General features: G+C 32.3%; 1 long non-coding RNA gene and 1 other non-coding gene across 2 annotated transcripts; both read right to left on the reverse strand.

The window, feature by feature from the left end:
* Positions 1-191: 191 nt before the first annotated feature.
* On the reverse strand, positions 192-2,105 carry LOC133669354 (uncharacterized). The gene is made up of 2 exons (XR_009833884.1): positions 1,627-2,105; positions 192-506 (listed from the first exon to the last, which is right to left on the reverse strand). It is a non-coding gene; the product is annotated as an uncharacterized LOC133669354 (long non-coding RNA).
* A 4,495-nt stretch (positions 2,106-6,600) lies between these two features.
* On the reverse strand, positions 6,601-6,672 carry TRNAQ-CUG (transfer RNA glutamine (anticodon CUG)). The gene has a single exon. It is a non-coding gene; the product is annotated as a tRNA-Gln (tRNA).
* Positions 6,673-11,219: the final 4,547 nt, after the last annotated feature.

Raw genomic sequence — 11,219 nt, forward strand, 5'->3', positions numbered from 1 at the left:
ATAATTACTCAAACTATCCTTAATTGCAAGCAAAGGCAGTAACACATTTACACCTTGCTGGAAAACCATCTTCAATCATAAACATCAAAACCAGACAAAATCTTTCAATAAATAGACACCTTAACAGGTCAATCAACACATACAATCACATTCAACAAAGCAAATTTCCAGTGCAGCATTGGTTACCAGGATTTTATTGCAAATTAAGTTCGTTTCTCATTGTAAACCATTGTTAGAAATCCATTAGTAAATAAAGACAATGAGAAGAAGAAGAATAATAACACAAGATTCCAAGTAGTATTTTTCATTCAAAAAAGAATGCTTGGCTCTACCTCAAAACATGACTGGAAAAGCAAACAATCAACCATTCTTATTTTTTCTTTTTCTTTTTCAAAGTATAGTTTTTCATTAAAAACCTCTGAGAATCCAAAAAAGACAACTCCCGAGAATGCTCTCTGAATCTGGAACTTCCGAAATGGCGAAGTGATAGTCTCATAAGGAATAATCTGCAGCAAAGATTATAATATCCCTGGGTAAGTAAATAAAAACAGGTGGGAAAAGAAATATACCAAAGAGAGGAGCATACAAGAGGGATAGTATGTAGATCTTTCTGTTGGAGTTTAAACTCTAGCATAATCTTGTCATTGGATAAGAAGTGAACGAAAAAGATAAAATAACAATGTCAGTTCTTCAGATCGATCACCTGATATAGTAATTTCTTAGTCACAGTTGGCACTTGACTTCTCCAAAAAGAAAGCAATAAGTAACGTGGCAAATCACTTTCATAGAAACTTTGCCAAGACAATATGATGGAACTAATTAGCATACCTACCCACCAAATATGGTGTGCACTAGACTTCATCATATATGATCTTAATTACAACCACACATGCTTTCCATAAAAAAACCATAAATCAAGAATCTGCCTACTCGTAAAGGTCTTAAACATCAAGTCACCTGCATCTTGTAATTATAAAAGTGGGAATGTGTCATGTTTTGATTCAGGAGAGGAGACATAATTAAAGAACCAAACATCATTATTACTTGAGCTACCCATTTGAAAGCTGTATTTCATGTGTAAATGTTGTCTCTAACCTTCGCAATAAATAACAATCATTTGAGTTAACAAATCTTCAAAGTCATCTATACCCAAGTATCACTCCAATTAATAGACCAAAACCAGCCCTTTAAAAACTCTCACCGCTTCCTCTTCCCCTCTTTAGCGGCAATAAGCTACCACCTCATAATCATTGCACCTCAAAACCATTTGCAATCTTTCAATTCGAAACTGAAAGAAATTAAAAAAGATTCACAATTCTTTCTCACTCATTCATGATTAACATGAAAATTTATATAAACTCTCATATCAAAGACTTATGCTAATCAAAATCCATCAAAATGAGAATTCAAGCCCTTAAGCCATCACAAGAACAATTATCTACTCTAACAACCAATAAAACTGACACACAACTATAAAGTTACAAACTTTCGATTCTCACGAGGTTATTAGCTTCTCCAAATAAAACCCACTAAATATAAACAAAAAACAAACAATAAGTAATTCAAGTTTTGGAGAATTACCAGACAAAAGCAAAAAAGGAGATAAATGGGGTTTTGGAGAATTACCTGACAAAAGCAAAAGGTTGGGTCTTCGCTAGAGAGAGATAAGAAATTAGAGACCAACAATCTTGAAAACAATGAAGATAAGGAAAGCCAAAAAGATGCATAGGAATAAGTAATCCACAAAAACAAAAAACTTGGTTGATCCATGATTTCTTTTCTTTTTATCATTGTTGTAGTTAAGGTTGTTGTTGGTTTGGTTTGGTTCTGCATCATCAAGTGATTCAAGTTTTGCCATTGTTGTTTTAAAACAACAACTGTTGGGTTTGCAGAGAGATCTTACAGAGGAGGTTCGATTTGGGGATCTAGACTCTGGAGCTTTGTTTTGTCTGATTTATGTCTCTGTGGTTTTTAAGGTTTGCTAAAATTGGGTCTTTTGCGTCCCGCGCAATTTTCTCACCAAAATGATTTGTGGACTGTAGGCCCACTACTTCTACCCACAGCAGCAATCCATATTGTGTGAAGGGGGCGCCGATAAATAATTACACTCCGAAAAAACTGGATTACTTTGACCTCGGGTAATTGAGTTAACTTTTTTTTTTATTAATATTATTATTATTATTATTATTACTATTAATATTAATATTAATATTAATAATGTGACTGTTTGAATCAATTTTGTACATAATTTGACTATTTTTATAGGTTATGAAGTTAACAATCATATAAGTCTTCAGTAATTTTGAGATTTGTGAGACTCGAACTAATAATTTTAAAGAAACAAATTTAAAATCTGATCAATTGATCTATATCTGAAATTCAGGGTTGAATTAACTATTTTTATTAAACTGAGTTGTATCTTTTTATTTTTTTTAAATAATTTTTTTGTTATATATTTTTTATTAGATTTGAGTGTATCAACCAGTCATTAAAAACCTCTTTAGAGCTACTTGAATTTTTCAGTCAACGTATTAGAATATACTAGGGGTAACAATTATGATATTAATCCCATTTCAGTTACAGGAAGGTTTGGTTTGGATGATTAATGGATTTGCTCATGTGTCTTTATTTTGGATTTGAACTCAGAAAGAAAGACTAAAACAACGAAATTCTCGTGAATACATCAATTTGAATGTATTCAATCTGTCAAAAACATCCTAATGCTAACCCAAATTCAAGTAACCCAACTCCATTTAAATCAGTAGCGGATACTCCGGTGTCAGTTTCAACCCAAATCCTTTTGCCATCTCAGGCAACTTGTAGTTAATCTTCTAATAGAATGCATGAATGTGTACTTCTGGTGATGGTTAATGTGTTGTTTAACATTAATCTTCCAAGAAACCAACCTTACAAAGAGTACAAGCATGAGCTCCTGTTATAGTCCTGGTGATTTTTTTTTTCTAATTTTTTACTGTCAAGGAGATTTGAGATACGTCATGATATACAAGAATGCAAGCATAACAAGGAACATTGATTACTTTACAAATAATTTGTTGTAGCCATGGTTACCATCTCAGTCTCAGCTAGACACAGCAATCTTGCAGGATTCTGTACCATGTCTTGATTATTCTTACTTAGCGCCATGTACAACTCAATACAAGAATCTCTTTCTATCTCTACACAAAAAAAAAGAAGCTTTCCTGATGCATGAAGAGGCATCTTTTGTAGTTCGCCTTTTGATTTGATGGATATGATCTCGAGTGTGAATACTATAAAAAGTCTCTAATACTTGTCATGCATCATGCAAAGATTCATTATTGATGATTTGAGAAAGAGATCCATCAGATAAGAAACTATTGATCCATCCAAGAATCAATTGATCAGTACGCAGCCACACTGCTGCAGCGGGATTTGTTTGCAACCCACCATTCTCACCGATGATAGTTGATTCCGGGCAGGGGACTTCATCCTTCACGAATTCAAAAAGACCATAGCCATGTAAAACATGAATAATTTGTGCTTTTCATAGAAGATAATTGTTTGAAGCTAGCTTGATGGAGACATCAGATAAATGTGAGTTTGGGAGTGAAATCTCAAGAGAAGAAGCAAGGAACATTGTTTGAACTGAGAAAGAAGATGTCATAGGGGTAGAAGGCTCCGAGGAAAGCTGAACTTGCATTTCTATGTATTGTTCTTGCCTTTAAATATGCATTACACATATTACAGGTCATTGATTCTTACTATATATATATACATGATTTATGTGCAGAGATTATGGAAATCATGAAGTAAATAAAATGAAGAATTCTAGCAGAGGATCTCTGCATATATTTCCATATTTCTTCATGAGCCTCCTTGAATTGCAACAGTCATTTGAATGGTTAGGTGTATGCAACCTACCGCTATACTTGCAGGCGGCTGCTTCTGTAGTTTGAACCTGCAGGATCCTGGTTGCAAGGAAACAATCTTTGCTGTTGCTCTAAGCCTCACCCTAAAACAATAATACTATGACAGAAAAATTATGGTAGAGGCTGGTCTGTGAACTAAGTGGCCTGTCCACGTGCATATTGCCATTGGAAAATGCTTGCAAATTAAGATGATTTTTAAGCCTATTGACAGCCAATACGCAACCCTTCTTGTTGGGACATGATTTTCCAGTTCACTTATTTATACAAGGTGAGAAAAGGTGATATCAGCATATAGGAAACTAATCAAGTGCATTCCAACATGAACCTGTACAAAATTACAGTTCCTCAGATCTACAGTATAGTTTAAATTACTAGATGCCAAGCCCAGGAAAACTAAAGTTTTGGGTTCCACCGGTCAGAGTCAATGGACTTCCAAAATGAAGATATTTTAAAGGGGAAGTTCAGTTGTTATGTACCTCATCAGCACTGCTTGATGAGCTCGAGTTTGCCTCAGAAATTCGAGCTCTCGATTTCTCACTCGAATAACTTCAAACAGAAAAGATAACTCAGTGTTAAATTGAGAATCAGCAAAGCATTTTCAAAATAGCAGGACATGGAAGAAAGGCTATAGCACAATATTATCAGAAAACAACCAAAACTATGATAATGCTCACAAGTTATCACCAGAAAAAGAAATCAAAGAAAGGCATGCAATGCTACACAAACAGTAAGAAAAAGACATGCTCCTTTCGAGTTCACAATGGTATTTGCCAGGGGCCCCAGGTACTTTGGAACCCTTTAATGTCAAATGTTTATTACACAGTGCAGCCAATCAGTCACCAAGAATGCACACGTCGTATAAATAGTATAGAGCAATATATATATATATAAAGTCACAAAACTCAGTTGCAAATTAAACAAACGATAAAGACTCATAGCCATTCTTGCAGGTCTAAACTGTTGAGACAGTGGAGCTACTCGTTAAATACTTCTGTTTTTTGCTGGTCAATGACCATGGATGCTTACATTGACAGTACGGTCACCCAGATGAGCTCCACACAATCTACCCAAAGAAGCCTTTGTTCAAGAGGGATAACACCATAGGTAATCAAATGAGAAAACGGCCAAAGCTTCCATCCTGCCTATCAAGCAGATCAGCAAAAACAGTTTACTATCACCAAGACATTAATAAATCGATGAACAACTATCAATCAGATGGAAGTTGTTTAACATTAACCTCAAAGCATAAATGCACCTTAAGAATTGCCCTGGTGAAAAACATTGGAGGTACATTAGGGTATGAAGACACCAAAATGGACCTTTTCCATTGTAATATTCTTTTTTGCTGCAAGTCCATGCTACTTTTAGCACTGTTAGAAACAAATGACTTTTAATTTAGAGTACATTGACCTGTTCAAGGTTTTTCTTTTCCCGATAAAAAATGTATTCAATAAGATTTCACAGGATTGTCAAACTTCAAAAAAAATTCTTGCTCGTAGTCTCAATTGATATGGAGGGCATTTTCAGGTGGGCTATTAACCTGTGCTCTTCACGATCACAAGTTCAAATGTTCAACGCCAGTCAAACATCAAACAAGATGGAAATTTGAAAACATATTGATGCAGGTTTAACTTGAAAACAACAATTAATTAAAAAACACATAATATTTTAATTTGCAAAAAGAGCTGCCGAGATATAACTCTAAATTAGCAAGTTTATTTTTTCTAAATTAATGATAATCAAGTCTTTTCTTCTTAGAAGATTTACAAAATCTTAAATAAGCTAGAAAGTCTACTTCAACTAGAAAACAAAGAGACAAAAACAAAGATTTAAAATTACAAAGAAAAAATTATAAAATCTAAAATAAGCAAAAAATCCAGAAAAAAAATCATAAAACCTGCCAAAAACAAGAGAGTTGACAAAATTTTTGATATTTAAAGATCCAACGGTTCACGTAGTAACACAATAATTGCTGTAGAGAAAATAGTCTCTAAACTCGTAAAAATCTGAGTATCATCCAATAATCAAATAAAAAATTATGGTTATTTTGAAGATGTTATTTTCACTTGACGCGACCAAACATCTTCTTAATATAACATGTTTTATTGATCTATATATATATATATATATATATATATATATATATATATATTAGATTATTCATATAATTTGTCTATGATGAATTCTCATCTAATTGTTACATATTCATATTTAATTGTTAAAAACTAATCGTTATCATACTCGACTAATCACGTATTCTTTCCTTTATTCACTTGTTCTAGAGAAACATTTAGCTAAATTTATTAGCCAATAGAAAAATCCAGAATGCGATGAACAATGCTGATAACTAAGTACAAGTATAAAATCGGTTTCAAAGCCAGTAAATCAATGGCTTTTTTCCCATAAAACAACTTTAGTATCATAGCCATATCAAAATCAAGAGAAACAGGTGTCAATTGGGAGAATTTATTTATATCATTCACAACTTGCAAGCTAAATAGATAGTGTATTATTAAAAACTGATTTTCAATTGGAAATTTATTAAAATAATATTTTATTATTAATATAAATATATCAAAATTCTCACAAAAAAATAAAATAAAATATTAAATTAATATATTTTTAAATAATAAAAAAAAACAAGTTGAACGGATTAACAAACCCACAAAAATAGTTTTAGTTAAAACATTTAAGGTCCCACCGAGATTTGAACTCGGGTTACTGGATTCAGAGTCCAATGTCCTGACCACTAGACCATGGGACCATTTCTGTTAAAGTTTGCGTAAATAATATTATATAATGATTACTTACTTTAAAAATCCTCCATTTTCTTCTTCTGATGGTTTCTCACTCGAAAAACCCTATTGTAACCTCGTCCTCTCTGCGACAACCCTACACCCCTTTCCACCTCTCCTACCCTACAACAATCGTGGGTCTTCATCAAAACCTCCAAAAAAATTCCCCATACAAATTTTCACTTCCAATCCTAGGTGGTTTTTCACTGACAGCAGCTATCCGCCTTCACCAGAATGGATAGAGCCCTTTAATGACCCCCCTGATATAGCCTCAGAAACCCCTCAAAACCTTAAACCATCTCCTTGGGTTCACCAAATTTCGAGTCTTTACTTAGATGGCTCTATGGATATGGAATCAGGATTGGACCTTTTTTGTAACAAGTTTTTGATCAAGTTATCACCAAATTTTGTTTCTTTTGTTTTGAAATATATGGAACTTCACAAAAGACTTGATCTTGCTTTAAAGTTCTTTAATTGGGCTGGTAAGCAAAACAAATATACTTATAATCTTCAGTGTTATGATTCTTTGTCTGATGTTTTAGCTATAAATGGTGATTTAGATAATGTAAAGTCAGTGTTCTGTAAGTTTAGAGAAATGAGGCTTTTGATGAATGCTTCTGTTGTGAATTCTTTGATTAAGAGCTCTGGTAGTGTAGGGATGATAGAGTAGTTGTTACAGGGCGGGGTGTCGTAGAATGAAGGAAAATAGGACTCGACCGAGTTTGTTCACCCATAATTTTTTGCTTAATGGTTTGGTTAATTCGATGTTGATCGAATCCGCTGAGCATGTTCTTGAGCTTATGGAGAAATGGGACCTGGTGTTACTTATAATACTATGATTAAAGGGTATTGTCAGGAGGGAAAAGCCCAGAAAACATTTTAGAAGCTTAGAGATATGGAGTTGAGAAATGATCATGTATTTGACTTTAATTCAGGCGTGTCATGCTGAAGGAGATTTTGATTTGTGTTTAAGTTTATATCATGAAATGGATGAGAATGGATTGGAAATCCAACCTCATGCATAAGGTCTAATTATTGGGGGACTGTAAAGAGAGGAAATGTATGGAAGGATTTGTTGTTTTCTAGAGGATGACTAGCACATCGTCCCACGCTACACCGCAGGTTATAGTAAAATTTCTTTTGAGAGTCTACGTGTCTTTTTAAAAAAATTAATTTTGACTAAGATTATATTTTAATTTAATATTAAAATAAAAAACTTTTGTTTTATCTTAAGTGGTTAATCTAGATTGATCTGTAAAATTTATAGGGATAATTTTAAAAAAAAATTAAAAAGATTTAATTCTAAATTAAATCAACGATGAGTAAATCAATGAAAAATAACATTTGATTAAAAAAATAAAGTGAACTTAGAGTCAATTACGCAAACCTGCGATGAAATTTATGCACGTAACCTGATTTAATAAATTTTTTGTTCCAGAAATTATTTTTTATTTAATTACATGACAATAAAGCACGTGATTTTTTTTTGTGAAATGATATATTTTGTAAAAGTAAAAAAATCATGATAGGCATGTTGAGATAACAAAGTTAGATTATTGACAATAAAATGTGAAATTGTATTCTTTTAGATTCGAGTTAAATAAAAGAAATAAATCATCGATAACAAAGGGTGAAATTATATAATTTTTTTAAAATTGAGGGACACGAAAAAACCTTAAAAAAATAAATAATACCCCATCAAACTGCTACTCGAATAATGGACTTAAATGGATTCAATGATTTGTTTTATCAATTTTTTTAAAACCAAATAGAAAATAGAAAAAAAGAAGGAGCCTAACCTTATGGATCTTTTAGCTCGGAGAGCACATCTAGACCTATTTTATTTTTATTTTCTAATTTGTTAAAAGGGCAAATCATTTTTTTTTTTTTACAGACAACTAACAATGCATCTCCTGCTTTCTATAATTTGCTGGAAAATCTAGGGTTAGTTGTTTTCAATTTAAAACTCATTCTTAACTCATAACATCTAAAAAATATTATAAACACATTGATAAACTTATCCATGACCGTCAAAAATCCAAAAACATCTAAAAAATTGAAATCAATCCGAAAACAAAATGATTCCCGTGGTTAGATCTACTTCCTTGAGTAAAGAGAATGAAAAAACACCTAGGTCAAATTACTCTTATGAAATAAAACTCATTTACATCAAAATAACACCTAGCTAGGCTAGCTCATTGGCTTGCATTATGCAAAAAAAAAATGATCAAACAAAAAAAAAATCTAGGTATAATTGCATATAATTAGAGGTTATTTTTATCTGACATAGAAAATGAATCATATTGGATCAATCTAAGTCATTGCAGGTTGACATGCGGGAGTTGTGGGTATAATCTTGAAAAATAAACAAATTAAGAACCTAAATCTTGAGTTAATTTAATGTTGAAGGATAAAATTAGAAAAGAAAACTCAATTTTGTTTAAAAGAAACCCAAGTGAACTTGAGTCAACCAACCAAGCTCTCAATGCAAGTCATGCATGCCATCAAATTCAATAAATTTTTTTTTATTCCACAGATTATTTTTCATTTAATACATTTGTATGACAATAAAGCGAATATAATATTTTCTAAAGAAATATTTTTTAAAAAGAAAAAAAATATAAAAGACGCATGAGACCGAGATAGCAAAAATAAATCGTTAATAACAAAAGGTGAAATAATATTTTTAAAAAATTTTAAGTTAATTAAAAAATAGTTCATTGATAATATAGGGTGAAATTATATTTTTTTTCTTTTTAAATTCAGGTATTCAAAGTGCATTAAACAAAAAATAAAAAAGTGAAACAATAGACTGGATGTTATGCTTTAACTTATCAAACTTGTGGTTCAGATCATGAAACTAATTACTGGTTTAATTTATTTATTTTTTGTATCCAAAACAAGAGCCAAAAAAAGCCCAACATGCTAGGAACAGCCCAGATACGTGAGCTTTTTTATTTCTTTCTTTTAAAATACTGTGATGATGTGTTGTTTTCAGCCTACAAAACTTATTTTTTAACCATTTTAAAATAAAAAAAATACTCAAAAACCAGATTTACAATATGTAGAAACAGTTTAAATCACAAAATCAAACCAAATAAATGTTTTCTTCCTTCATTTATGTCGCACCCGACATCGCGGCGGCCCTACAAAATATTCTTGATAATTAAAAAAAAAAAACAGATTTCTGGCATCTTGTTCTTTTAGGGGAAAATGTCTTGTTTAAGGAGTCGCCACCTAGTATTATGGTCACTAGGAACCCTAACTGGTCAACAGAGATTCTATGATTCGGGATTGATTACGTAAAAGGGAAGATATTATCACCCCTTAAACGTCCTGCCTAAGGCAGGCTGCATTGCTAGTTTTGTCTTAAATTGCTAAATGTTTATTAGTTTATGCTGTGATAATTTACTTATAATATTCCTGACTCTGGCGCCAGTGAATATTCACATAAAAAATTATTTTTTTACGCATGCATATATTTTTTATTTTTTAGCTAAATAAAATAAAATATAACGAATAAAAATAATATAAATTTAAACCAATAAAAATAAATGTTTTCTTCCTTCATTTATGTCGCACCCGACATCGCGGCGGCCCTACAAAATATTCTTGATAATTAAAAAAAAAAACAGATTTCTGGCATCTTGTTCTTTTAGGGGAAAATGTCTTGTTTAAGGAGTCGCCACCTAGTATTATGGTCACTAGGAACCCTAACTGGTCAACAGAGATTCTATGATTCGGGATTGATTACGTAAAAGGGAAGATATTATCACCCCTTAAACGTCCTGCCTAAGGCAGGCTGCATTGCTAGTTTTGTCTTAAATTGCTAAATGTTTATTAGTTTATGCTGTGATAATTTACTTATAATATTCCTGACTCTGACGCCAGTGAATATTCACATAAAAAATTATTTTTTTACGCATGCATATATTTTTTATTTTTTAGCTAAATAAAATAAAATATAACGAATAAAAATAATATAAATTTAAACCAGTATTTTTATTCCCAACTCTGGCGTTGGTGAATAAACCAATAAATTTACATTATTTTTATTCATGCATACACATTTTTTTCTTTTTTTTTAATTTTTTTGTTTTTAATTTTTCTATTTTTAATTTTCTATTTTTTGGGCTGGGCCCATCTCAGCCCACATGGGCTGGGCTGGATCCAGCCAGCCCGGCCTGGTCACTGGCCCAAGCCAGTGACCCGGCTGGGCAAAAAAAGAGAAGCACGCGTGAAGTAAATTCACGCGTGCATGAATAGTGTGAAGGTAATTAAATTACCTTCACACTGCATTTGAAAGACTTAATTGAATGCAGAGAATGGAAACTTACCTGTGCAGCGGAGAACGGCGCCGAAGACGATGGCGCAGTGGCTGTTTGCTTTTGTTTCCCGGTGTAGCTCCACTGTCTTTTGGATTGTTCTTTTTCTGTAGGCGCGAAATGGTTGCTTCTCCGTTTTTCTTTCCTTCTCTGTTTTTCTTTTTCCCCTTTGAGATTGTGCTTGGGAAGAA

The sequence above is a fragment of the Populus nigra genome, chromosome 12, assembly GCF_951802175.1.
Source record: "Populus nigra chromosome 12, ddPopNigr1.1, whole genome shotgun sequence".
In the NCBI taxonomy this organism is placed as follows: Eukaryota; Viridiplantae; Streptophyta; class Magnoliopsida; order Malpighiales; family Salicaceae; genus Populus; species Populus nigra.